The sequence below is a fragment of the Macaca fascicularis genome, chromosome 14 (genome assembly GCF_037993035.2).
Source record: "Macaca fascicularis isolate 582-1 chromosome 14, T2T-MFA8v1.1".
In the NCBI taxonomy this organism is placed as follows: Eukaryota; Metazoa; Chordata; class Mammalia; order Primates; family Cercopithecidae; genus Macaca; species Macaca fascicularis.
The window spans coordinates 109,429,823-109,457,452 of record NC_088388.1 but is presented as its reverse complement, the minus strand read 5'-3'; the positions used below and the strand labels follow the sequence as shown (position 1 = coordinate 109,457,452).

General features: G+C 41.6%; 2 long non-coding RNA genes across 3 annotated transcripts in view; both read left to right on the top strand.

Annotated features, from left to right (window-relative positions):
- The window catches only part of LOC123568695 (uncharacterized), a 53,349-nt gene that overhangs the window by 7,314 nt on the left and 18,405 nt on the right, over window positions 1-27,630 (top strand). The gene's annotated exons all lie outside the window — the stretch shown is intronic.
- Window positions 9,376-25,053, top strand: LOC135967117 (uncharacterized). Its single transcript, XR_010580993.1, has 2 exons — window positions 9,376-14,971; window positions 24,763-25,053. It is a non-coding gene; the product is annotated as an uncharacterized lncRNA (long non-coding RNA).

Genomic DNA, 27,630 nt, shown 5'->3' with positions numbered 1-27,630 from the left:
GGCCGGGCGCGGTGGCTCACGCCTGTAATCCCAGCACTTTGGGAGGCCGAGACGGGCGAATCACGAGGTCAGGAGATCGAGACCATCCTGGCTAACACGGTGAAACCCCGTCTCTACTAAAAAATACAAAAAACTAGCCGGGCGAGGTGGCGGGCGCCTATAGTCCCAGCTACTCGGGAGGCTGAGGCAGGAGAATGGCGTGAACCCGGGAGGCGGAGCTTGCAGTGAGCTGAGATCCGGCCACCGCACTCCAGCCTGGGAGACAGAGCGAGACTCCGTCTCAAAAAAAAAAAAAAAAAAAAAAAAATCTGTCTCTCTCCCTTGCTCTCTCCTGTCTTGAGCCCCGTCTCCCGTCCTACTACAAATGCACACTGAGATTTCCACAAGCACCAAAGCAAGAAGCACGGAAGGCTCAAGGGACCAGAGACTGTGTCTGCCACCCTTTGCTGTCCCCCGGATAGATTTCTTCCAGCCAGCAGCCTCATCTCCTTCAACCCCACTCTGGTTTCACATAGGCCAAGGGCCAAAGTGTTGGTGCCAAATTCAAAGTAGAGTTAATCCTGGATCACCCTCCCTTCCACTGATGATTTCCGCCGAGCAAATTTTTCATATCATTGCCTGCCCAGCTGGAACTCCATCCCCCACACCCCCTCCCTCAGCCAGCCAGTTGCTGCTGAAATAGGAAACACCCACCCTGTAAGTGCTCAGCCAAGTAGGAGAGGATGGGGTGGTGGTCAGGAAAGGCTTCAGCAAGCCTGCATTAGAACCAAGTCTTAGAAGGTCTTTCAAGACTTTAAGATGCCTGTGATGGGCTGTTTGGGAATTTTCCAAGTGAGGGGGATATGAAAAAGGCATTGGAGGGTGAGGGCTCATGAAATTTCACAGCCTGATGCAGGAACAGTATAACAGCATGAGCTTACCGTGGCCAGGCTGTGAGTGGGGTGCCAGCCAAGGGGAGGCTGCAGAGGAGGGCAGGAACCCCTCATCAAGGTCCCTGTGTGCAAAGGCGAGGATGTGGGACACGACCTTACAGAGTAAAGGAGTCACTGAGGAATTTTAATCAGGAGAGTTTTGCATTTTCCAAATATCATTATGGGAGTGCATGGAGAAAGATACAACTGGAAGCAGAGAAACTCTTGAGAAACTGATGTAGCCATGGCGCAGGACAGAGATGTCAATCAGAACCAAGGCAGAAGCAGTGTTGATAGAAAGGAAAAGACCCAGCAAGAAGAAATATTCAACATACAGAACATGCAGGATATGGTAAGTGACTGTGTCTGAGATTTAGAGGTGGGCACAGAAGGGCATCCAGGTCTCTGGCCCAGGGACTGGGTGGTTAATGGCTCCATTAATTTACCAAGACAATACCAAAGGAAGAGAAGGCTTGGGAGAGCATACAATGAGTTTGGTCATGGACATGAGAAATTTGAGCTGTCTGCAGGACATGTGAGTAGAGACGTCCAATTGGCAATTGACTTTCCAGGTCTGGAGTTCAGAAGAAGGGTCAGGGCTGGGTGGTGGTCCATGTATTGACTCCTGGGCTCCAGAATTCAAACCTGGTCTTCTTTCACTCAGCATCTAACTGTTCTTGCCCACTGACCCAAGTAAACTGAAATGGTTTGGGGAATCACATGGACAATATGGTCTTTAATGCCAAGAAGCCAAACTCCTGTGTAACTCTCCATCCCCCACCCACTCACCCTGCCAATTATCTGTAATCTAACAGGAGGAAATGTTTATTAAACTCTTGAGTGTCTCACTAGTGAATGGTGCAATTTTATGCCGCTACAGCTAATCTGGGATGAAAGAAACGTGGCTTTTTGATGGTAATGCTGTTTGGGGGACTCTCTGGAACTTTATATGCTATGTGACCTAAAGCAGAGAGAAAATTATGTGCAAAGCTTAAGAGACTAGAAACAGCTTAGCACATTTGGAAACTGCAAATAGATATCGTGGGGAGGTGGGACCAGAAGGGTGAACAGACATGAGAACTCGTGAGGTCTCGTAAATCATTTAAAAGAGTTTGGAGCAGGGACGTGATATAATCAAATTTAAACTTTAGGAATATTATTCTAGCTGAGATATCAGACATAATTTCAGGGAGTGGGAGAGAGAATCCAGGAAGCAGGTGGCAAGCTATTGTGATAGCTCAGGCAAGAGATAATGATGGCCTGGCCTATGGTGGTAGCGGTGGGAACAAAGAAGTAGAGAGATTTGGAAGCCTTTCAGGGAGCGGGAACCACAGTACTTGAGTAGTAAGGCTCCTACTAAAGTTCATTGTCACCTGAGATCTCTACCCCTTACCTGGCAAGATGAGACCCCCAAGGTTAGAAATAAGAACGAGGTTGTCCTGTGATTCTAAAGCATAGTTATAGAGCAGAGGGCAGGCCTCACACTTGGCTGTAAGATGAATGTAGCAGGTAGAGATGGTCAGCAAGATCCCCAAAGGAGACACAACAAAATGAGCCTTTAAAGAGTCCACCTATTATCGCTTATACTGTGAATCCAAAAGACTGCTTTCTATGTGTTGTCCGGTGAAACAAAATAAATGAAAACAATAAGCCTTCCATCTGGTTGGAACTACAAACATAGGCATAAATAGTTAAAATGAAATTGTACAATGAGGTTTTAAGACAATGGAAACAAAAAAGACCGATCAGAATGGAGAAGAGCTCATAAAAATAGCTACCAATTATTGATCACATACTATAGGTCAGGCATTTTCTCCTTTTAAGATTGGCACGATAACCTTATGAAGAAGGTACTGTAATGCCCACTTTACAGATGAGGAAACTGAGACCCAAAAGTAAAATCTCCAGGCATGTTAGTTACCTATTTTCAAATGACAAATTACCCCAAAACATACTGGCTTAAAACAATAAACATTGATTAGCTCTCCCAGTTTCTGTGAGTTAGGAATCTGAGAGAGCTTAGCTGGCACTTCTGGCTCTCATAAGGTTCTCATCAAGATGCTGGTCAGCTGGAGGACTGACTGTGACCAGAGGGTCCACTTCCAAGGTGGCTCAGCCACAGTGGTGCTGGCTGTAGATGGGAGGCCACCATTCTCTACCATGTGGGCCACTTCACAGGGCCACTCCAGTGTCCTCACAACATGGTGGCTGGCTTCCCCCAAGAGAAAGCAACCCAAGAAAACAAGGCGGAAGCCATACCCCCTTCATTAGCTAGCCTTGGAGGTCACACAGCTCAGCCCTGATTCAAGATGGGACAGAACCCCCAACAGCATGAGTGCCGTAAGGTGAGCGTCATTGAAGGCCGTCTTGAGGATGTGCAAACAGACCTGCCTTCATTCAAGATGCAAGCTCAGGTCTGTGGACCATGTCTGCTTTACACCCATGTTCACAAAAAGTGCTCTGTGGTCAAATGAGTTTGGGAAACACTGGATTAAACAAAGTGACACACTTTAGGCCAGGCACGGTGACTTACGCCTATAATCCCAACACTTTGGGAGGCCGAGCGGGCAGATCACTTGAGGACAGGAGTTCAAGACCAGCCTGGCCATCATGGTGAAACCCTGGCTCTACTAAAAATACAAAAAAAAATTAGACAGGCGTGGTGGCACATGTATGTAATCTCAGTTACTCGAGAAACTGAGGCAGGATTGCCTGAACCCAGGAGGTGGAGGCTGCAGTGAGCCGAAATTGCACCACTGCTCTCCAGCCTGGGCAACAGAGCAAGACTGTGTCTCAAAAAAAAAAAAAAAAAAAAGAAAGAAAGAAAGAAAAAGAAAAACAAGTTACACACTTTATATCCTCAGACCCGTACACTGTGATTTCTCCAAGCATAACATGACCTTTGGACCAGTTTGAGAAGTAGTGTCCCCTCTAAGCCACTAGGAGCTCTGGAAAGGTTTGAGATGCAAAGAGAAGATAGTAATGATCATTTTATAGAGAAGAGCAGTGAGGGAAACGTAGAAGAGAGTGGCAAGACGACAAGCCATAAAGGTAGGGACCATCCAAATCACCCTGGCCAAACTGTAAAGGGGCTGGGTTTTGCACGGCTTGTTTTCGTTTTAACCTTGGCTCCAGTCAAGCTTTATTCAGATACCACAAGGGAAAACCATTTATGCTGTTCCGTTTACACTCTAAGAACAAAATGATATCTGTAATGTGAAACCTGCACTACATAAGTTGTAATCACATGCTTTTGTATCTCAATGAGATTCAAAGTAAATATTTTGGACTCTAATGACCTTAGAGTTCATCATCTGGCTACACAGTCAGATCACCTAGAGACAATGTTAAAATATAGTCATACCTGGGCTTCACTCCAGATCAAACAAATCAGAATCCAGAAACTCCAGGATGTGAGGCTCGGGGATCAATAGTTTTAAAGATCTTCCCTAGATGATTCTAATATGTGGCCAGAATTGAAGACCATTCTTTCTACTGCTCTTGTTCTAGCATATTCTGACTCTCCCTCTTTCTCTGCATGTCACCCCTAGCCAAAACGTCCAACTACCTAGAAACCATCTTATGTTTTCCTTCTCAGGACCCGGTACACAGCTTGGTGCATGGTTATTGATGTGAGCTAAAGGCATTTCCCAAGAAGCACCATTGTCCCCTGACACTTCTCTGGTTTGGTCTAAAATAACATGCTCTTACTGACAGTCTGAGACCCTGAAGGGACAGAGGGCATGACTGGCCAGAGATCCTTCTCAGGGCTTTAACATCTTATTGCCACTTTGGATGAGTTTTGATAGGGTATTTATCATTGACTACATGGACCTCAAGATTCCAACTGACACTCAACAAATCTTTCTGGGATTTTGAGACACAAAACTTCTTATCAGGTCATCTGAGGTCAGTGGAGACTCTGGCTTATAAAAACACCAGGGAAGAGAATTTCAAAGATGGCAACACTGTCTCAGTTATGTATCACATACCATTTTTTTTTAAAGCAAAAATCTTCTCAAACGATAATGTGAGAAAATAGTTTCTTTTTTTAATCTGTGGGATAAAATTAAGTTAAAACTAAGCCCAGGGGAGGACAAATATGGTTAGAAAGACAGATTTTAGTCATTGAAAAACATTTGAATTGTGGTTCTGTGTGGGGCAGGGCAGTTGAGGAACAAAGTTGGAAAGGAAACTTTCTGTATACATTTTTATAATTATTGGTTTGTGAACCACATGCATGTATCACCTATTCAAAAATTAAGTAGGCTGTAATCAATTATGCTCTGTATCAAATGAAAAGAAATGTCATCATAAGATTAATGAACTGCTTCAGTCTATTAGTATTTATTTTGCTTTTCAAATTTAAAGTAATTGAAAACTAATCTCTTCCACATTGCTGGATGAGTTCTCTGAATCACATATTCTTTGCCCTTTGCCTTTATTGAAGGTTTTTTTTTTTGTTTTTTCTCTTCTTAAACCCTATCCTTTACCCTGGGCTTCTTTACTGACCTTCTGGGACTCTGAACGCAGGACTTCAGGAGGTCTGATGCCCAAGAGATGGGCCAGAGAGCCATGTAATGAGCCAGGAAAAATAGGAAAAAATTCAGAGTCTGATGGAAGAATCTCAGGTTGGGCAAAGAAACACATCAGATTGGAAAATGATCTGGCTGGCATTTTCCCAACCAAATTGGATTGCCTATGCAGAGGATCTGGCCAACTGGGCAGAATAATCTTTAAGGGAATCAGAGAAGCCAACATAAGTGGAGAACAATTGCTTAGAGGCATCAGCCCTTGTGAGGCAGAGCATAGGCCAGCCTCACACAGTGTGACTGCAGCCCCCAACCACGGCTACTCTCTCTCACCAGCTTCCTGAAACTTCCTACTTCTGTACCTGGGAACTAAGCCCTTCCTTCCAGGATAGTAGAGTTGGCAGCTGCTGACCGTGGACGGCACCACATCACAGCTTCCATGGCTGGTACCAGGCCCTTCTAGGAGCAGTGGGGAGGCAGCCGAGAAGACAAAGGAGGCTGTGGGGAAGGCAAGGCAGAGTCGAGACCTGGGGAAAAGGTGGGCCGTGGCTCCAGGACCATCCTAGAAGCTGAAATGTTGGCCTAAGCAGGCCCACAGCCATCAGGAGATGGGACCAAGGCCATCGCCTCTGAACATCACTCAGAAGATGTAAATATAGCTGGAATGGGAGGCGCGTCACTTGGAAACTTGGAACCTGAGCTCCTCATGCACCCTGAAAGCCAGAGAAGCAGGGGTTCCTGTTGGTCAACTCTCAGTGGACCTCCTCGGCCTTTCCAGAGTCCCTCTTTCCATCCTGAGGGTTCCATAGAGGGGCTCTGTGGTGGCCACTGCCCACTGGCTTGACCTGGAGCAATGGGGAGGGCATGCGCTGGAGCCAGGCCACCTGGACCCAAGTCTGGTCACTCTGCTCGCCAGCCTGTGACTGCGTCAGTCAGGGTTCAGTCGTCACAAGGGATAGAAATCAATTCAGGCTAACTCCAGCTCGAAGAATGTTTATTAGGTGAGTGCTGGGCAACGGTTAGGGAAGCAGGCAGGATGGAGCCAGGATAGTCCCTGACATCTATGTAGCAGGAGCTCCATGGCCATCTTGTCCCGGAACCAAGCTGGAGGGAATCCACTCCCTCCATTTCCCCCATCCATGAGCCTCTCCTCAGAGTCCCAGGAAGGAGAGTTTGCTTATCCTGATTTTGGGCACTTGCCTGACCCCAAGACTAGGGAAAGACAGGCATCCTGATTAGCATTCCCACCACAGCTCATACAGCAGGAAAGAAAAAAAAAAGTATGCCCTGAGGAAGAGGAGAGTGAGGCTGAGGGTTCTCAAAACATATTTTCTTGAGTAACACGGCATAAGCTACTTACCTGACCTAAGCCTCAGTTTCCTCACATGTAAAATGGGGATGCTGTTAGTATTTACCATAAAAGACTGTTATGAGAATTATCAGATAAAGGAGGTCAGATGCTTAGTGAGTGCCCGGCTCAATGCATCTTAGTTATTGTTGTTAGGAGCTCCGATTCTTGATTGGCCCAAACCTTTGTTCAGAGGTGCCCCACCCCCTATCTGGCTGGGCTGCTGTTTCCCTGCAGGCTCTGGAGGGGCCGCGTTGTCACAGGGTGACCTGGATCCACATGCCCACTTACGGCGCATGGACAGGTTCTGTGGTCACCACTCCTGCCAAATTCCAACACAGTAGGGACAGAGAATCCTGCTCTCATGAAGCCACACTCATCATCCCTGCCTTTTCTTTTGGGACACCCCTGAAGGAGCCCCAGTAAGTTCCTAGCAAAGCCTTCCATTTGGGCAAACACACTTCCTCCCAACAAGTGTACTGATCCCCTCTTGTCAGCAGGAACAGAAAACATGATTTACATCTGTCACCCATAATCTATCTCTTTACGCACAAGAGACTTGCCCCTGCCCCATCACCTGTGACTTCTGTCTCAAGGCAAAGTGAGCAACTCTCTATAGCTCTTTCTCAGAAGTGTCTTTAACTTCACAGTTCATTTAGTGGCTTGGAAAATCATGCATCAAAGGCATACACATCGACTTGGGTTCTGCACTCTGTATTTTTCTGAAAGAAAAAAATGTCCCTGCTCTCAAAGAACTTAGGATTTAGTAGGAAGAGAAGGATATATAAAAAAGAAAATGAATAACAATAAAAATAAATAACACTGATAATAATGACATTATAACTAGCTTCTGTTGACCATCCCCTACTCTGTGTCATGTCCTAGGCTTTTACAGATGTTGCCTCATTTTAATCTTCCCTGCGCATCTCTGAGATGGATGGGTGCTTATGGAGGGAAGGCCCTCAGGAGGAGCCACAGCTGGACAGCAGCAGGGCTAGGCTGCCTCTCTGACTTCAGTTGCACCCCCTGGGGCAGCCTTGGGCCAGCCCATGTAGCCTTCCTTCAGCTAGACCTGGGGCCTAAGCCAATCAATCTTGCAGTCCAGGCAATCTGCACTGGGGCCTCAGCAGACCCTGTAATTAATCTGGCTGGAAACAGAACTTATTTTTACACCTCTTCACATTAGTCCCCATAGAGCAGGCCTGAGCTCAGAGTGAGAAAACGTGAATTGATCACAGCTGTGAAATCATGGTAATTAGTGCCGTCTGCTGAAACCCTCATTCCTGTGGCTGGAACCCCTGGCTTTCTGGACATACATGATTATTAACACAAATACCTATGCCCTAGTCTTCCACCTTAGTGGCCAGGTCCCATCAGCCACCCCCTGCTCACCTCCTGACCAATGACAGGTCAGCTCAAGGATGGGGTCATTTAAATGGAAGGGTGCTGCTAAAAGTTGCTGCTGCCACAACCAGAGGCCAAATATCTGTCAATGGGGTGAGGAGCTGCTTCTTACTGCTCACGGTATGGTCCCTGAGACCATAGACTGGAAGTCAGGTCACCTGGGTTTAAATTCCAGCACCTACTTGTTAACTGTATCCCGTGGCAAGTAATTAATCTAAGTTTGTTTCTTCATCTGTAAGGTGGAAAAAATAATATTATAGAACAGTACTTTCAAGCTATCCAAACAAAAGGATTAGTTTTTGTTTATTGCTTTTGGTTTTTTCAAACTTGGACTGACATTTTTGTAAAGCTCAGTGAAAATGATCACCTACCTTCAAGTTGCAGCAATGTCAAATTGCCATAAAAATGTTTAAATGTTTATTCTCGATTTGTGTACTTATTGTCATGGATCATTAACAAACAGATCATGGACCAGCAATGATCCACAGCTCACACTCTGAGTAGCACAGTGCCTGGCACGGGGTAAGAGTAAGTGTGGGCTGCTATGATTATTTTGAGTCCCCTTGCAGGTGCACAAGGTGTTGGCCCCACTCTTCAGGAGCTTCTAGACTTTGTAAATCTCATCAAGCAAACGCACTGGAAGGGAGAGAAATAATCTATTAAACAATATTATTGTTGGTTTATTGATTTACTTTTCACTGGCAGGGCTCTTACTAAAATTTGTTGCTTAAATTTATCGACATTTCTGTTCACAAGTTATGATTTAAAAGAAAGCCATTTATCTTAATATTTAAATTCATATAATGCTGACTCTCCCAGTGTTTCTTATTTAGGGAATGATTAGGTCCAACGGATCAGTTTCAGCTGCTCTTTGAGCACTGGGTGGTCCAGAACGGACCTTCATACCACAGTTGAAGCTACCAAAGTTGAGAGGTTGGCATCACCACTGAAAGCCCAACAGCCTCAAGATACCTCTGTCTACCATCACTATGGCTATTGATGCTGGGCACATTATCATCATCTGTTAGATCTAGGAACTGGTCCTGGTCGCTTTCATTTCACTATTAGAACTGAACTGGATAACCTTCTATGATCACCAACAGATATCAGTTACCTTTGTCAAAGTTTTCTGGGGATCCCATAGTTGTGGTTCTTTAGTGAAGTAAATCTTTTAGTTTATGGCTCTATAGGTGCTCACACACACACACACACACACACACACAGTGCCCAAATAACTGGGTCAGAGGCAATCTAGTGTAAGTGGCATCTTGGAGTGGAGTAAATTTAAAAGATGATTTAAATGTATTTTTGCTTCTAATTCTTTTTCTTCTATATATTTTAAAAGATAACTGAAATAATTATTTTTTAAAATATAAACTGCATTGATACATTGTTATATATAATGTAATTTGTATATGAGTAACAACATGAAGGAGAGGAGATGGGGTAGAGTTATATTGGAGCAAACTTCTTTAAACTATTGAAATTAAGTTGGTATTAATCCAAACTACATTTTTATAAGTTAAGATGTTGATTGTAATTCCCAGGGTAGCCATTAAGAAAATATAAACTAAAATATATAGTAAAAGAACTAAAAATATGTGTTAAAAGAAACAATGGAAATTGAAACCATATTCTATAAAATAGAGATTTAATGTTAACAAAGAAATAACAAAAAGATAGAGGAACAAAAAAATACATAAGACAGAGAAAACAACAAAATGACAGATGTAAAGTGACTATATCATAATTACATTAAGTGCAAATAAACAGTCCAATCATGAGGCAGAAATTGGCAGAATAGATTTTTTAACCCAACTATACGCTGTCTGTAAGACATATTTTTTATTCAAAGACACGAGTAGTTTAAAAGAGTCAGAAAAGATATACCATGCAAATAGTAACCAAAAGAGCTGAAATGGCTATCCTAATATCAGACAAAAAAGACTCTAAGACCAAAAAAAAAGTTATTAAAGATAAAGAAGAACTTTTTATAATGATTAGTGTCAATTCACCAGGAATAAATAACAACTATAAATATATATGGACCTAAAAACTGAGCCCTAAACACATGAAGCAAAAACGGACAGAATTGAGAAGAGAAATAATTATGCCTTTTAAAAAATGAGAAAAAAGAGGATATTAAGCTTAAAACAAGTAGAAGGATGGGAATAATAAAGATTAGAGAAGAGAGAAATGAAATGGAGACTAGAAAAACAATAGAGAACACCAATAAAATAAAAAGTTTTCTTTGAAAAGATAAACAAAGTTGACAAACCTTTACCTAGACTAAGAAAAAAGATGACTCAAATTACTAAAATCAGAAATGAAAGCAAAGACATTACTACTAACTCTACAGAAATAAAAAGGATTATAAGGAATACTATCAACAATTAGGCACCAATACATTGGATAACTTAGATGAAATGGACCAATTCCTAGAAACAAAACCTACCTAGAATGAATCATGAAAAAATTGAAAATATAAATACATCTATAACTAATAAGGAGATTGAATTAGTAATGAAAAAATATCCCAAAAAAGCAAAGCATATGGCTTCATCAGTGATTTCTATCACATTTAAAGAAAAATTAACACCTATCTTTTTCAAACTTTTTCCAAAATTTGAAAATAGGAACACTTCCTAACTCTTCCTATGAGGCCAGTGTTGCCTAAATGCCAAAATCAGACAAAGATGCTACAAGGAAGAAAAAAGTACAAACCAATATCCCTTATGAATATTGATGCAAAAATCCTTTAAAAAAATACTAGAAAACTGAATTCATCTGCATATTAAAAGGATTATACACTATGACCAAGAAGGATTTATTCCTAGAAGGCACAGATGATTCCAGCATACCAAAATGAATCACTGTGGTACACCACATCAACAAAACAAAGGGATAAAACCCAAATGATCATCTCAATTGATGCAGCAAAAGCATCTGACACAATTTAACATCTTTTTATGATAAAAACATTCAACAAACTAGAAATAGAAGGAACTTCCTTCAACTTTAACGTAAGTTACAGTTAACACCACACTCAATGGCAAAAGACTGAAAACTTCCTCTTCAAATCAGGAATAAGAGAGGAATGCCGGTTTTCCCCACTTCTATTCAACATTGTATTAGGATCTCTAGACAGTACAATTAGACAATATAGATAGGCAAAAATAGAAATTTGGCTAAAGAAATAAAAGGTATCCAAGTCAGAAAGAATAAAATTATCTCTGTTCACAGATGACATGATTGTGTATGTAGACAACCCTAAAAATTCCACATTCAAGGAAGCTGTCACAACTAATAAACAAATTCAGCAAAGTATTAGGATAAAAAAATCAACACATAAAAATTAGTTGCATTTCAACTCACTAGCAGTGAACAATCTGAGAAGGAAATTAAGAAAATTTCATTTATAATAACATCAAAAAGAATGAAATACTCAGGAATTAACCAAGGAGATGGAAGACTTATATACTGAAAATTATGAAACACTGCCGAAAGAAATCAAAGAAGACATAAATAGAAAGACATTCCATGTTCATGGATTGGAAGACTTAATATTATTTAAATGACAATATTAGTTAGCCAAAGCAATCTACAAGTCAATGTAATTCCTACACAATTCCAACAACATTTTTTTTTGAGATAGGGCGCCTCTCTGTCCCCCAAACCAGGGTGTAGCAGCATGATCTCAGCTCACTGCAGCCTCCACCTCCTGAACTCAAGTGATCTTGCCACCTCAGCATCCCCAGTAGCTGGAACCACAGCAATGTGGCACCAGGCCCAGCTAATTTTTATTTTTTTTTTTTTTTGGGTAAAGGCAGAGTCTTGCTGTGTTTCCCAGTCTGGTCTCAAACTCCTAGGCTCAAGCAATCCACGCACTTTGGTCTCCCAGAGTGCTGGGATTACAGGCATAAGCCACCATACCTGGCCCTAACAACCTTTTCCGCAGAAATAGAAAACTCCATCCTAAAATTTATATGGACCCTCATAGAACCCTGAGGTTACCAAAATAGCCAAAACAACCTTGAAAAAGAAGAACAAAATTGAATAACTCACTTAATGATTTCAAAATTTATTACAAAGCTACAAAAATCAAAACAGCATGGCACTGACATAAAGACAGACATATAAACCAGAGGAATTGAACAGAGGGCCCAGAAATAAAACTTCATATATATGGTCAAGTGATTTTCAACAAGAAAAATGCCAAAACCATTCAATGGGAACAGGACAGCCTTTGCAACAAATTATACTAAGAAAAAGAAAACAGGTATCCTATATAAAAGAATAAAGTTGGACCCTTACTTAACACCATATATAAAAATTAACTTAAAGTGAACCAAAGACCTAAAAGTAAGACCTAAGTTGTAAAACTCTGGGAAGAAAACAGAAAAAATCTTTAAGACGTTGCATTTGGCAATAATTTCTTGGATATGACACCAAAAACATAGTCAACAAAAGAAAAAATACACAAATTGGACTTCATCAAAATTTAAAACATTTGTGCATCAAAGGACACTATCACAGAGCAAAGAGGCAACCCAGAGAATATGAGGAAAACGTTTGCAAATTACACATCTAATAAGAGATTAACATCCAGAATATACAAAGAACTCCTACAGCTCAACAACAAAAAAAACTATTTAAAATGGAAAAGGGACTTGAATAGACATTTATCTAAAAAAGATATACAAATGGCCAAAAAGCAAAAATGCTCAATATCATTAATCATTAGGGAAATGTAAATCAAAACCACAATGAAATACTACTTCACACCCATTAGGATGGCTATCAAAAAGTCAGAAAATAGCAAATATCGGTGAGGATGTGGAGAAACTGGATCCCTGGTGCATCTTTGGTAGGAATGTAAAATGGTACAGCAGCTATGGAAAACAGTCTGATGATTCCTCAAAGAATTAAGCGTAGAATTTCCATATGCTCCAAAAATTCCATTACTATATATACTGTCAAGAAAATTGATAGCTGAACAGAATTATTCACAATAGTCGAAAAGTGGAAGCAACCTAAATGTTCATCAAAGGATGAATAAACAAAATGTGGTATATACACACACAATGGGAAACTCTGATACGTGCTACAACATGGATCAGCCTTGAAGACATTATGCTAAATAAGCCAAACACAAAGGAAAAAATATTGTATGATTTCATTTGTAGGAAGTAACTAGAATAGTTTAATACACTGATTCAGAAATTAGAACAGTGATTACCAAGGGCTGGCAGGGGTGGAGGGTGAATGGGATGTTATTGTTAAATGGGTACAGGGTTTCAGTATGTGATGATGAAAAAGTTTTGAAGATGGATAGTGGTGATGATTGCAGAATAATGTGAATGTGCTTAATGCCACTGAACTGTCCATTCAAAAATTGTAAAAATGGTAAATTTTATGTTACATGTATATTACCAACAGTTTAAAAAACAGGCAAAAGAAAAGTATATTGTTCAGGGATTCATACTTGGTTAATGAAACTATGAATAAAAGCAAAAAGATGATCATGAAAAAAAGAAAGGAAGTACTGATTCATGCTACAACATGAATGAAACTTCTATACTAAGAGATAGAAGCGAGCAGACAAAAGTTGTATGATTCCGTTTATATGAAATGTCCAGAATAGGTAGGTCTATAAACAGAAAGGTTATTGCCTGATGCTAGGGAGAGGAGAATGAGTGACTGCTAATGGGGACGGTTTATTTGCAGGGTATTAAAAATATTTTAAAATTAGACAGTGGTGATAGTTGCACAATTCTGTAAATATACAAAAGACCACTAAATTTCACCCTTTTAAAGCATGAATTGTATGATGGGAGGGAGCACTCCTTGGCCCATATGTAAATTCTCCCTCTCCTTCGATTCTTTCAAGGATAGCCTTTGTCAAGTTAAAAAGAAAGTTTTGCTTTGACCCAATATAATTTATAACTGTGTAATTGGAACACAGCATTTCATGGTTCTTCCCAAGGTGACATATCTCTACTAATGGAGAGGTGGCTGGCAACTTTTGAGTACCAATTTTTCTCACTGAAACAACAAAAATTTGAGTTCTCTGAGTATCCCTGATGCACGTGTTTATAATGGTGAATGGAACTCAACTGAATTGAGCCCCTCAAAAAATCTAATCCTCCGACATCCCTCCATACACTCAATTCCTGCCTCTTGAGGGGTAATTAGTTCTACCTCCTGTGTGACTGAGACTTTGGGAATTTATTTTCTTATCAAATGCTTGATCCTAAAAAGGAATATACTTTTAAAGATAGCTTGGTTCTGTAATTTTTCCAGAGAGACTGATTATCTGGATCCAGAGATGCAGTTTTCTTTAGTGTGATTTTTTTTTATTTTTTATTATTATACTTTAAGTTCTAGGGTACATGTGCATAACGTGCAGGTTTGTTACATATGTATGCTTGTGCCATGTTGCTGTGCTGCACCCATCAACTCGTCAGCACCCATCAACTCGTCATTTACATCAGGTATAACTCCCAATGCAATCCCTCCCCCCTCCCCCCTCCCCATGATAGGCCCCGGTGTGTGATGTTCCCCTTCCCGAGTCCAAGTGATCTCATTGTTCAGTTCCCACCTATGAGTGAGAACATGCGGTGTTTGGTTTTCTTTTTTCAATCTTGTCTGATAAGAGTCCCATTCCTTTTGCAGGATCACTTTTAGGAGAATTTTATTTCATGGGACAGCTTTGAAAAACACAGGAATGCACCTTTAACAGATTACACATCCTGGATTAAAAGAGGTAGAATAAGGTGGGATTATGAGCAATGGGTACCCTTACATTAGTTATAAATGTGTGGAGGGAGGAGGATGTGCTGTAATTTCTGAAATATAATGAGGGTGTAATTTACAATATAGAGCAATAAAGTGCACAGTAAATTGACACGAGGGACACATATGGATCAGTTAGCAGTGGTTAACTCTGAAAAGTGAGACTGAAAGAGGGATTAGGCTGGGTGCAGGGGCTCATGCCTATAATCCTAGAACTTTAGGAGGCCAAAGCAAGAGGATCACCTGAGCCCCAGAGTTCAAGACCAGCCTACACAACAGAGTGAGATCCTCATCTCTACAAAAATACTTAGCCAGTGTGGTGGTGTGTGCCTATAGTCCCAGCTACTTGGGAGGCTGAGGGGGGAAGTTCGTTTGAGCTGGGAAAGTCGAGGCTGCAGTGAGCTGTGATTGAGCCACTGCACTCCAGCCTGGATGACAGAGTGAGACCCTGTCTCAGAAAAAAAGCAAAAAACAAAAACAGAGAAGAAAGGGGGCTTCGAATTTTACTCCCTAAACTACTACAAGTATTTGTTTAATATAAGGGAAACTCCCAGATAAGCAAGAGAAAAAGCAAGATAAATTAGTTTAAAAAATAGATAAAAAGTATTGGCTCATGTAACTGTAAATAGCAAAGGTAGGGTAGACGTTACCTGTGGTTTGATTGGGCTCTGACTCCATTTTTTCTCGAGTCTTTTGAATCTGCCTTCTTCAAGCAGTGGCCTCACCTTTGGATGGCGCCTGTCATTAGAGTAAAATAACTGCAGCAGTGTCCAGACTAATACCCACACCCACGCTCTCCCCCAGCCACTGAAACAAAGTCCTGAGCCTTACTTTGTTTGAATCACCTGCTCACTCATGAGCTAATCTATGTGGCAAAGAAGAGGAGATGAAACCAATTGTCTTAGGTCAATCAAGGCTCACCCCTGGTTAGCCCCACCCAACACCAGCTGTTGGGAAGTAAAAGGTGGAGTTGATTCAATACCCACTGAAGCTCCTGCTCCAATCTGTATTTTTACTTGGGCCCTCCCAATCTTATCTGCTTAGGAAAACTGAGGCACTGTTGAAATTGTGGAGCCCTTATAAATTCAGATACTCATGCCAAGTCTATGCTTACACATCCTAATGCAAGCCCTGTCTCTTCCTGTTGCCGCAAGCAAAGTTCCCAGAATCTCACGCCAAGCCCTTGTTTGAATGATCTTGAGTTTACTACAATAGTTTACTACAATTTCTTGCTCTTATACTAGCTAGATTTAGCTAATTGAACCGAAAAAAGAAAATATGCTCAAGCTAATAGTTTAAAGCCAGACTCCATAAAGAGTTTATTATCCCTTTGCAAAAGGAGGAAGTCCCTGCAGACTTCAGGCTGTATGTGGGAGGCAGAACACTCTGATTCAGGAAATTTCACCAAGACTGACAAGAGTGAGCCCAGTCCAGCAATACTGCATAATAATAAAAGCTTTGGGTCACAATACTCCCCCTAATTGGCTCCGCTTCCACTGGTCCCAAACCTGCTCTCAGAGACTCTGCCCATGATTCTTCTGCTATTCATGACATTCAGCCTGTCCCTGCCCCACCTCCTCACCAAGTCTCCAAGACTTAAGGACTGCACATACACTCCACTACACCACTGATGCCACTCCCTGACGTACCTGCTCAAAGATTTTTCATCAGTCCTTCCTACGGCAGCTTCATCCTCCCAATTCCCATCACCCTTGAAGTCGAGGCCAGCCCCACCTTCTCCATGAAGATCTCCCCCACATAAACAACCCATGTAGATTTCTGCTAAATCTGAACTATAATATCTGGAGTAGAGGCTATTAAATGATGCCTCAAATATTGCTCTGGGCCAGGCACTGTGGTTGGTGCTGGAAATGGAGCAATATTTCTGATTCTGTCTTGTTCCCCACCTCTGTCAAGTTCGCAATTTGACTGGAGACTCCAGTGGAGGTTTTTGGTTTTTAGGATAAAGACGCCTGTCTTCTTTTCTGCTTTCCAATCAGTTCCCAGCACAGGACGCTGGTGTTGCCTCATTCTCACGGGTAATGGGTCCTCACCGGTAATTTCCATGTTCTTGCCTTTTCTGACCCTTTTTACGACATAAATACAAAACTTGAGCAGTACCTTGTTCCTTCAGGGCCCTGTTAGGTGACTAGGTCAATTTGTAAACCAGGAATTATAATAAATTCCGTGTGTTAGTCTTCTTCAAATGCTTTAGCTTGAAGAAATCAGTCATATAAGGTACAAAGCAAGGCCATGGGGGTTGCTATGAGGAGGTACAGGGGATGGTTTAGTGTCTTCTGACCACACAATTGTTGGAAGGGTAAAATAATAACAGCTATAACCACTTATGTTTTTACTCCATCGTGTAAACATGCTTTCTTCCCCATGGATTATACCACCTTGTAAGGTAGGCAGTATTATTCTTCCCGTCAGAAGGTCAGTTCCATGAAAACAAGGATTTTTATGTTTTGCTCACTGTTATATTTCCAGCATCTAGAACAATGCCTGATACATAAAACATCAATGAATATTTGGTGGGTGCACAGATGAATGAATGATCAAACATTTTATAGGAAGAAGAGTTAGGGTCCAGATAGACTAAGTGATGAGTCAAATGGCTAACTCAGTTTTAACCCAATAGATGCCTGGAAAAGGGACAAAAAAACACAATTTTCCAGAGAATAGTCAAAGGTGTACTAAGAAAAACTGTTAAATCTTATTAGTTGTCAAAAAAAATTTATAAAACAGAGACTTGTATTATGGACCAGGTCTATCTTAGTAAAAGTCCCAGGTGCACTTGAAAAGAATTTGTATTTTATAGTGGTTAAGTATAATGTCCTATAAATAATAATTAGGACAAGTTGGTTGATACTGTCGTTCCAATCTTCCATATCATTACTGATTTTTGTCTATTTCTAGTATTTGCTAACAGAGAGATGTTGAAATCCCCAAATATAAATATGAATTTGTCTGTTTTCTCCATCTATTTTTATTTTACATATTTTGGGGCTTTGTTATTAGGTACATACACTTTTAGTAGTTTTGTGTCTTGACTCACCATCATGGAATGTACCTCTTTAATTCTAGTCATGTTCCTTATCTTGAAATCTACATTCTTGACATTATTATAGGCACACTAATTTGCATAGTAGACCTTTCTAACCATTCTTTTACTTTTAACCTATCTGTATCTTTATATTTAAAGTATATCTCTTAAATCAGCATATAGTTGTCTTGCTTTAAAAAAAAAATAAAAGTCTTATAATCTCCCCTTTTTAATTAAAGTGTGGTTTTTGTTTTGTTTTGTTTTGTTTTGTTGAGACAGAGTCTCGCTCTGTCACAAGGCTGGAGTTCAGTGGCGTGATATCAGCTCACTGCAACCTCCACCTCCCGGGCTCAATTGATTCCCCTGCCTCAGCCTCCCAAGTAGCTGGGACTACAGGCACACGCTGCCACGCCCAGCTAATTTTTGTATTTTTAGTCGAGACAGGGTTTCACCATGTCGGCCAGGATGGTCTCCATCTCCTAACCTCATGATCCACCCACCTCAGCCTCCCAAAATGCTGGGATTACAGGCCTGAGCCACCATGCCCGGCCTACTTAAAGTTTAATCCATTAATGTTTGTAGTGGGCTGAATAATGTACCCTCGAAATTTATGTTTTCCCAGAACCTCAGAATGTGACCTTATTTGAAAATTGGTTTTTGCAAATATTAGTTAAGATGAGGTCATCCTAGATTAGAACAGACCCTAAATCTAATCCAATTATAAGAAGAGGAAAGGATACACAAAGAAACACAGAGGTAAGAAGGCTATGTGAACCCAAAGGTAAGGATTAAAGTGTTGTAGCTACAGGCCAAGGAGTACTAAGAATTGCTGGTAATAACCAGAAGCTAGAGGTATGAAACAGATTCTCCCTCAGAGCCTCCAGAAGGAATTAATGCTGCCCAACACCTTAATTTTGTACTCTGGCCACCTAGACTACAAGAGAATAAATTCTGTTGTTTTAAGCCACCTAGTTTGTGGTAATTTGTGTCAGTCCTAGGAAACTAATATATTTATTGTAATCATTGATATGATTGTGTTCATGTCTAACGAAATGATTAATTTCATGTGTCAACTTGACTAGGTCAGTGGATGCCCAGATAGCTGGTAAAACATTACTACTGTGTCTGTGAGGGTGTTTCCAGAAGAGATTAGCATTCGAGTTGGTAGATTAAGTAAAGAAGATCTCCCTCACCAGTGTGGGCAGCTATCGCCCAAACCATTAAGGACCCACCCAAATAAAACAAAAAGGAGGAGAAAGGGAGAATTTGCTCTCTCCTTGAGTTAGACATCCATTTTCTCCTTCCCTTGGACATTAGAGCTCCTAGTTCTCGAAACTTTGAACTCTGGGACTTACACCAGCATTCCTACCTTCTCCCCTACATCCCACCTTCCAGTGCTCAGGCCTTGGAGTAAAAGTTACACCATCAGCTCCCCTCAATTACACCATCAGCTTTCCTAGTTCTCCAACTTGCTGATGGCATATCATGAGACTTCTCAGCCTCCTTTTGGGTGAATGAATTCCAATAATACATCTCCTCTTATATGTCTCTATATATTCTATTGGTTCTGTTATTCTATTAGAATGCTGACTAATACATCTACCATGGTGATTTTTGATTCCCTATTTCCCTTGTGTTATTTCTTTGTCTTCCTTTTCCGTCTTTTAAAATGTTAAATTAATATAGCATTTTTTTTGTATTTCAAATTATTTCCTCTGTTGGTTTTTTCATCAATATTTCTTTGTTGTATATATTAAAGTGGTTGCTATGGAGATTATAATATAATATGGCTCTTCAACTTATCACAGTCAACCCAGAATTAACACTATACCACTCCACAAATAATGAATAAGTCTTCTTTTCTTTTTTTTTTTGAGATGGATCACTCTGTTGCCCAGGCTGGAGTGCAGTAGTGAGACCTTGGCTCACTGCAACCTCCACCTCCCGGGTTCAAGCGATTCTCCTGCCTCAGCCTCCCAAGTAGCTAGGATTACAGGCATCCGCCGCCACGCCCAGCTAATTTTTGTAGTTTTAGGGAGATGGGGTTTCACCATGTTGGCCAGGCTGGTCTCAAACTCCTGACCTCATGATCCACCCACCTTGGCCTCCCAAAGTGCTGGGATTACAGGCGTGAGCCACTGTGCCTGACCATAATGAACAAATCTGAAAGCAGTATTATTTCAGTAACTCCTCTTTTATCTTTTGTGCCACCAGTTTCTACAGTTTCCTCTCCCTCAAGCCTTCCATTTTCCCTTCTGATTTTCTTTTCTCATCTTTCTCAATGCCAAATGATCTCATCACGAGGCCAGGTTTTTACCCCATCTTACAGACTACAGCATATCTGTTAATGTTGGATTTTCCCATAAAGTAATGATACAGACAGAAGATAGAAATTATTTAGGCAGATGCTGGGGGCAAGAGAGTCCTCAGCAGAATTTCCCTTGTAACAAAAAGCAGCCCAAGAAATCATATCTTTTCTAACCAAGAGCAGCCTGAAAGATCAAGCTGCAAACATAGATAAGGAAGCTGGAAGCTTGCACAGGGGAATACCAGCAGTGGTGCCAATAGAAAGGGTCTACTTGGGGCCAGGCGTGTCCACCATGGAAGCTCCACCTTCCCTTTTTTCTTAGCATATGTATGGTAAGAAAGAACTGGGCAATATGGAGAAGCTCAGGCAGAGAACCCACCTGCATAATAAAAGATTCGGGTGGAGGCTGCCAGAGATTCACACCCTATGCAGATGGCACACCTGGTCCTGACCTGGTTTTCACGCCATATATGGATCAGATACCACCTCCTCACTAGCTTATCTATAAAAATGCCTGCATTTCACCACAGATCAACAATGCATTTTTCCAAAACCCCTCTCTGTAGCAGAGAGCTATTCTCTTTCTTTCGCCTATTACATTTCTGCTCTTAACCTTACTCTTGGTGTGTCCGCATCCTTGATCTCCATGACCGTGAGACAATGAACCTCAGTTATCACCCCAGACAACGAGGCTGCTTCAGTAACTGAGAATTCATTTAAGAGTTGATCTGTTTAGAGAAAATGATGCGCTCATTATGACAGCATCACCAACACTCAGATTGATGGATCTGGGAAGAAATGAATGAAATGGTCCAATGAAGGCTACAAGTGACAGAAAAGAATGCTGTGATTAGGCCAGTAGAGGGATGAGTTCTGTGAGCTGTGGCTGACCAGGTAGGCCTGAGGTCACAGGACCTCTTGAGCCTCCCTCAGAAGGAGCTTGGAGTTCATCCTGATTGAGATGAGGGGGAAAAAAAAATACTAGAGGAAACGAAGTCAGGGAGTGACATGGCATGACTGTCATTTTAAGAAGATCCCTCTGGCTGAGCTGTGAAAGGCCTGGCCTGTAGGACGGTGAGAATGGAAACAGGCAGGCCAGTTAATAGGCAGTTGCCATTATCCAGGAAGAGGGGTTGGGAAAGATTGATTTCCCTGAACTTCCCGGAAAGACTGTTTTAAAACTCCATTTCTCTGACTCAGTAAGTGTATTTAATAAGGGAGCAGCCTCAGACCATGAGGTGAAAGACGAGATGGCTTGCCTGCACCACAGCTGCAGAGCCAGCTGTCAGATGTAATAAACTGCATTTACCTGAAGAGCTGGGGAAAGTGGCAGCAGAGATCAGCCGCTTGGAACAGCTCATTCCCTCCACCCATGGACCCCTCCAATTGACTTGGGCATGCTAAAGTGAAGGAGGCCAAATGTTATGGATTCTACTGGTTGCCTTGGCAATAGCTTATTCCACCTTTTCTAAAGTTGAGGAAATCCTCTTCCAAGTTGAAAAAGCAATCTTTGAAGCGTTTGGCAAGACGCAAACTGTTACAAAGGCAGTAGGTTAGCTTTTAATGTGTGTTTGAAGGAAAAATTTGCCCTTTTTAAGGTCTGCTGACTTCTTTTTGAATGTCAAAACAGGTAGCCCCAGGCATTTTCCTTTCAGGAACTCTCTTCAGGGGCTTTGCCTCACAGCAGATGTGGGGGATCTGGTGGGGGCAGTCCGAGGGAATAAGGAGTGATTAAGGCAGTCTGCGGGAAGTAACCTGGCAGAAATAGTCCTGCCATTCAAGACCCTTCTCCTCCCAGCACAGCAATCAACAGGCCCTCCTGTCAGCATCTGCCTACCCCACTGTATCTGAGTGGAGAGGATATTAGCACCCGCCTCTTACTAGCAAGAGGGGACTGAACCCATGCCTTGCTGCTTGTAGATTTAAGATGTGCTAGAGGGGCCCAGTGGCTCACGCCTGTAATGTCAGCACTCTGGGAGTCCGAGCTGGGTGGATCACAAGGTCAAGAGATTGAGACCATCCTGGCCAACATGGTGAAACCCCATCTCTACTAAAAATACAAAACTTAGCTGGGCATGGTAGCCCGTGCCTGTAGTCCCAGGTACTCGGGAGGCTGAGGCAGAAGAATCGCTTGAACCTGGGAGGTGGAGGTTGCAGTGAGCCGAGATTGTGCCACTGCACTCCAGTGTCGCGACAGAGTGAGACAACGTCTCAGGGAAAAAAAAAAAAAGATTTATGATGTGGTAAAAACAAACCACCACCAATTACAAAATATTTGAGAACCTGTTATGCAACTGTCACTGTGGTATGTGCTGGAGATAGAGTGGCTGACAACAGAAGTATGTGTGTCTGCTCTCAGGGAGCTTACCTTCCAATAAAAAGAATCAGAAGAGAAAAATTTCCTCAGAAATGATTTTGCAAGGACCCTGTTCTTAACCCCGCTCCTCCCTGCAGATGGAGCCACAGTGTCATGCTCTCCTCCTACTCATTTGTGGGGGTTGTATCCTGATCTTCATGTCCCTAAACACTAGCTGGGCCATTGCCTTACATAAACTGCTTGCCCAGAACTAGAAAGCGACTGTCTACCTGACATAGGCCTTCCTTCTGGATTTACTCGCCAGAGTGCAAATACTTGCCCAACTGCCCTCCAAGTTTTCCAGGCCCTTTGGCCCATCTGAGTGCCATTTGAGCTAATCTAAATTCTCCCATGTCTATCCCACCAGTATCTGCCTGGCTATAATGAAGCTCAGGCCCCAGTATGCTTCCTGGTTGAGGCTACCTTAAAGTAGTTCTGGCCCTTGAATATGGTTTATCTGCATGAGGCCATCTACCTCTTTTTTTCTTTCCCTTTGATACTAAAATAAAAATAAAAATTAATTTGTCTAGAATTTTCTTTCTCAACAATATTTCTTTCCTTAATTGCAACTTGAATCTGCACCATCACATCCCAGGGCAGTGGATATCAAATCTGGCTACACATGAGAATTACCTGGTGTTTTAATCCTACCCTAGACAAATTCAGAATTTCTGGAGGTAGGACCATGGCATCCGCATTTTTTAAAAGCTCCCCATGGGGCCAGACACAGTGGCTCACACCTGTAATCCCAACATTTTGGGAGACCAAGGAAGGTGAATCACTTGAGGCCATGAGTTTGAGACCAACCTGGTCAACATGGCAAAACCCTGTCTCTACTATTAGAGATGGATAATTGCTATTATAAGTAATGGCAAGACCACAATTATTTATGCATCAACCTAATAAAAAAATACAAAAAAAATTAGCCGGGTGTGATGGTATATGCCTGTAATCCCAGCTACTAGGGAGACAAAGACATGAGAATCGCTTGAACCCAGGAGGCGGAGGCTGCAGTGAGCCAAGATCTGTGTCATGAGACTGTCTCAAAAAAAAAAAAAAAAAAACCTCCCCATGGGATCTACCATACATTCTGGCTTGACAATCACTTCCTGAGGAGTCTATATCCCAGTTGAGATGTGTGAAGGGCGAGGGCTAGCAGAAATGCCATCAGGGACAATCTGCGGATTGCAAAGGTAAGGACAGTCCAGGACAAAAGTTAACCAGCAAAATAAACCATAAACCAGAGCCTGATTGCCTTAGAGGAAACATATACTGCTTTGGTCTGATACTGATTTCTTTTTGGCAAAGCTTTTGTAGAAATCCAAGTCCAGGGAATTCTTGAGTTCTATGCTCAGAAGTTCTATACTCAGGAATTCCTGGGTTCTATACTCAGAAGACACGTAAGATTAACCATCACTGATCGGGCGCAGTGGCTCACGCCTGTAATCCCAGCACTTTGGGAGGCTGAGGTGGGTGGATCACCTGAGGTCAGGAGTTCGAGACCAGCTTGGCCAATATAGTGAAACTCCGCCTCTACTAATAGCCAGGCGTGATGACAGGTGCCTGTAATCCCAGCTACTTGGGAGGCTGAGGCAGGAGAATCACTTGAACCCAGGAGGTGGAGGTTGCAGTGAGCCAAGATCGTGCCATTGCACTCCAGCCTGGGCAACAAGAGTGAAACTCCGTCTCAAAAAAAAAAAAAAAGATTAACCATCACAAATGTGTATTGGACTCAGACCAACCAACCTGCATTTGAATCCCAATTTTGCCACTTAATAGTTGTTTAATTCTCTGAGCCTTCTTTCATGTGTAAAATAGAAATAATAATACAAATCTTGCAGGATTCTTATAAGAATTAAATTCCAAAATATATGTAAAATGCCCAATACATAAGTGCTACCATATGGTAGTCATTTTTATGATCTTCACTTATAAATTCCTCTTCTGGTACTCTACACTGAGGAAATAACCTGAAATATGAAAACATTTTATGATCAAAGAAGTTTTTTACTTTTTTTAATGTTTTCAATTTTTAAGTTTTCTTTTTCTTTTTCTTTTAAAGATGGGGCCTCACCCTGTCACCCAGGCTGGAGTGCAGTGGCACGATCACTCCTGGCTCAAGCGTTCCTCCCACCTCAGCCTCTCGAGTAACTAGGACCACAGGAGTGTATCAACGTGCTTGGCTCATACTATTTATAATATGAAAAATGCCCAACCATAGAAGAATTGCTAAAGAAACTACAGCCGGAGAGAATACTAAGCAGCCATTAAAACTGATTATTGCAAAGTATCTTTAACACTATATGAAAATATTCATGCCACATAAAGTAATAAAAGCAGGACACAAACATTTTATACATTGTATTTGTTTGACTATGGTAAAAAAGGACAATACAATATTTCAAAAGAAAATACTACAAAATATTAAGTTTCTTTTTGTTTTTTTTTTTTGTTTGTTTTGTTTTTTTGAGACAGACTCTTGCTCTGTCACCGAGGCTGGAGTGCAGTGGCACAATCTCAGCTCACTGCAACCTCCACCTCCCGGTTCAAGCGATTCTCCTGCCTCAGCCCCCTGAGGGCTGGGATTACAGGCACCTGCCACTATGCCTGGCTAATTTTTGTATTTTTAGTAGAGACAGAGTTTCACCATGTTGGTCAGGCAGGTCTTGAGCTCCCAATCAGGTGATCTGCCCGCCTTGGCCTCCCAAAAGTGCTGGGATTACAGGCGTGAGCCACCGCACCTGGCCCAAAATATTAAGTTTTACAATTGCTTTTTTCTTTCTGTATTTTCCAATGCAACAATGACTTTGTATGTTTTAATAATTGGGGAAAATTAAAACAATTGTTTTGACCATGGAATACTATGCAGCCATAAGAAGGGATGAGATCGTGTCCTTTGCAGGGACATCGATGGAGCTGGAAGCCATCATCCTCAGCAAACTAACACAGGAACAAAAGACTAAACACTGCATGTTGTCACTTATAAGTAGGAGCAGAACAATGAGAACACATGGACATACTTGGCGGGGAACAACACAAACTGGGGCCTGTCAGTGGGGGTAAGAGGGGAGAACATCAGGAAGAATAGCTAATGGATGCTGGGCTTAATACATAGGTAATGTGTTGACCTGTGCAGCAAACCACCATGGCACACATTCACCTATATGACAAACCTGCACATCCTGCATATGTACCTCGGGACTTAAAAGTTGAAGAAGAAAAAAATAAAATAACTGGTTTTGAATACATACAGCCTCAGATTGCCCTTAGTGATGACCTCCGTTTGTCAGGGTTGCAGTGTGGTGACCGTGGGCACACCCTCTCCCTCCAGCTGGCCCTGAGCTGCCCACAGGGAGACCAGGTAGGCACACCCCAGGCTGGCTGCCAGCAGTTTTTGGATGGTTTCTAGCCAGGCTGCCCCATGGAAATGTTCCAAATATTTTTTCATCAGTTGGCTCCCTCAAAACATGAGACCCACATTTCCAACACGGCGGCCTAAATAATATAAGCTCCATTTTCTTGATTTATGGAGAAAAAGTGAAAGGGTGTCCATGGACATTAGGGCAGTCTCCTGTTTCCTAGCCTTGGAGGTAGAGTTAATACATAGAAGCATGATATGCCAATTCCCTGGTAAGATGTTCTTCACAGTGCTACGGATCTAATTAGTCTGACTAAGAGGGACACTTAGCTAAAATTATCAAACCTTCCAGACAACAAAGGGTTGGCTGACCAGAAACCAGCACCCAAGAACCAAGATAACTCCTTGCATTGCCTCAGTTCATGAGCTACACGTGTGATTAGAAAAATAAGTTACTCACCACAAAAATCACAGAGTAAGAGACAGCAAAGAAGAGGAAGGTTGTCTTCTCCCTGCAACCAAATATGCATAGATAAAGGAGAAGTTAGGGTCAAAATGTTGTCAGTGTGACAAAAGCTGAATTTCTGCTTGGGATGGAAGATCAGGAAATGATTTTTGCAGTTTATTAATAATTTAATCATAGTCTTTGCAGCTGCCATCATGAATGAGTAATACCCTTTCCGACAGACACAGGCGTGAAGTCAAAGTAGATACCATGGGCATCTCTTCTTTCATCTTCTCTCCTCCCCTTCAAACATATTCCTCCACCCTGTATTGCATTGCTGTATTTCCTGCCAAGCCTTGGCTAGATAAGAGGTTAACTAATAAAAGCATAGGGTGTGCCCAGCTCCCCTGCAGAGACATTCACTAATAATGAGAGCGTTCTTTGTGGAGGAAGAAAAAAAACATTTTTTTTCCATTATGAAAGGTAGCTGTTAATATTTTAGTATAATTCCTTTCAGTCTTTACTCTGTGCATAATTTTTGTTTGGACTTTTGAGTATAGCTGAGATGACATTGTATGTATGATTATAAAGCCTACTATGTTTTCACGTAACAAGCATTTCTCCAAATTATTATAGACTCATAGGAAGGATCATTTTTTTAGGGGACATGTAATATTCCACTCAGCCAATGGGCCATAATTTACTGAACTCTTTCTCTATTGTCATAATTCCTCTTAAGGGAGGAATTGTTCTAAACTTAGATGCTTTTAAGTCCTAAAGTAATAATAATTGCTCTATTACTATATAATAGTAATAATAATTGAATACTCACTACATGCCAGATATTCTAAACATTCTTTATTAACTCATTTAATCCTCACAGCAAATGTTAAAACAAGAGTACTATTAATTTTACTATCATGCGGTAGGTAACAGTTTGCAAACCTGTGAAATAAAGGCATGTTCCAGCGAACAAACAGAAGTTTCCAGTTTTATAGCAAAAGTTCCTGCCCAGATGTCCAATCAAATCTGTGTATGCAAATAAAAGTTGCAAACTTGCCTAGTTTCCATTGATTGGCACAGCTGAGTTCTGGTTGGTCAATACAACTGATCCTTGATTGGTTGAT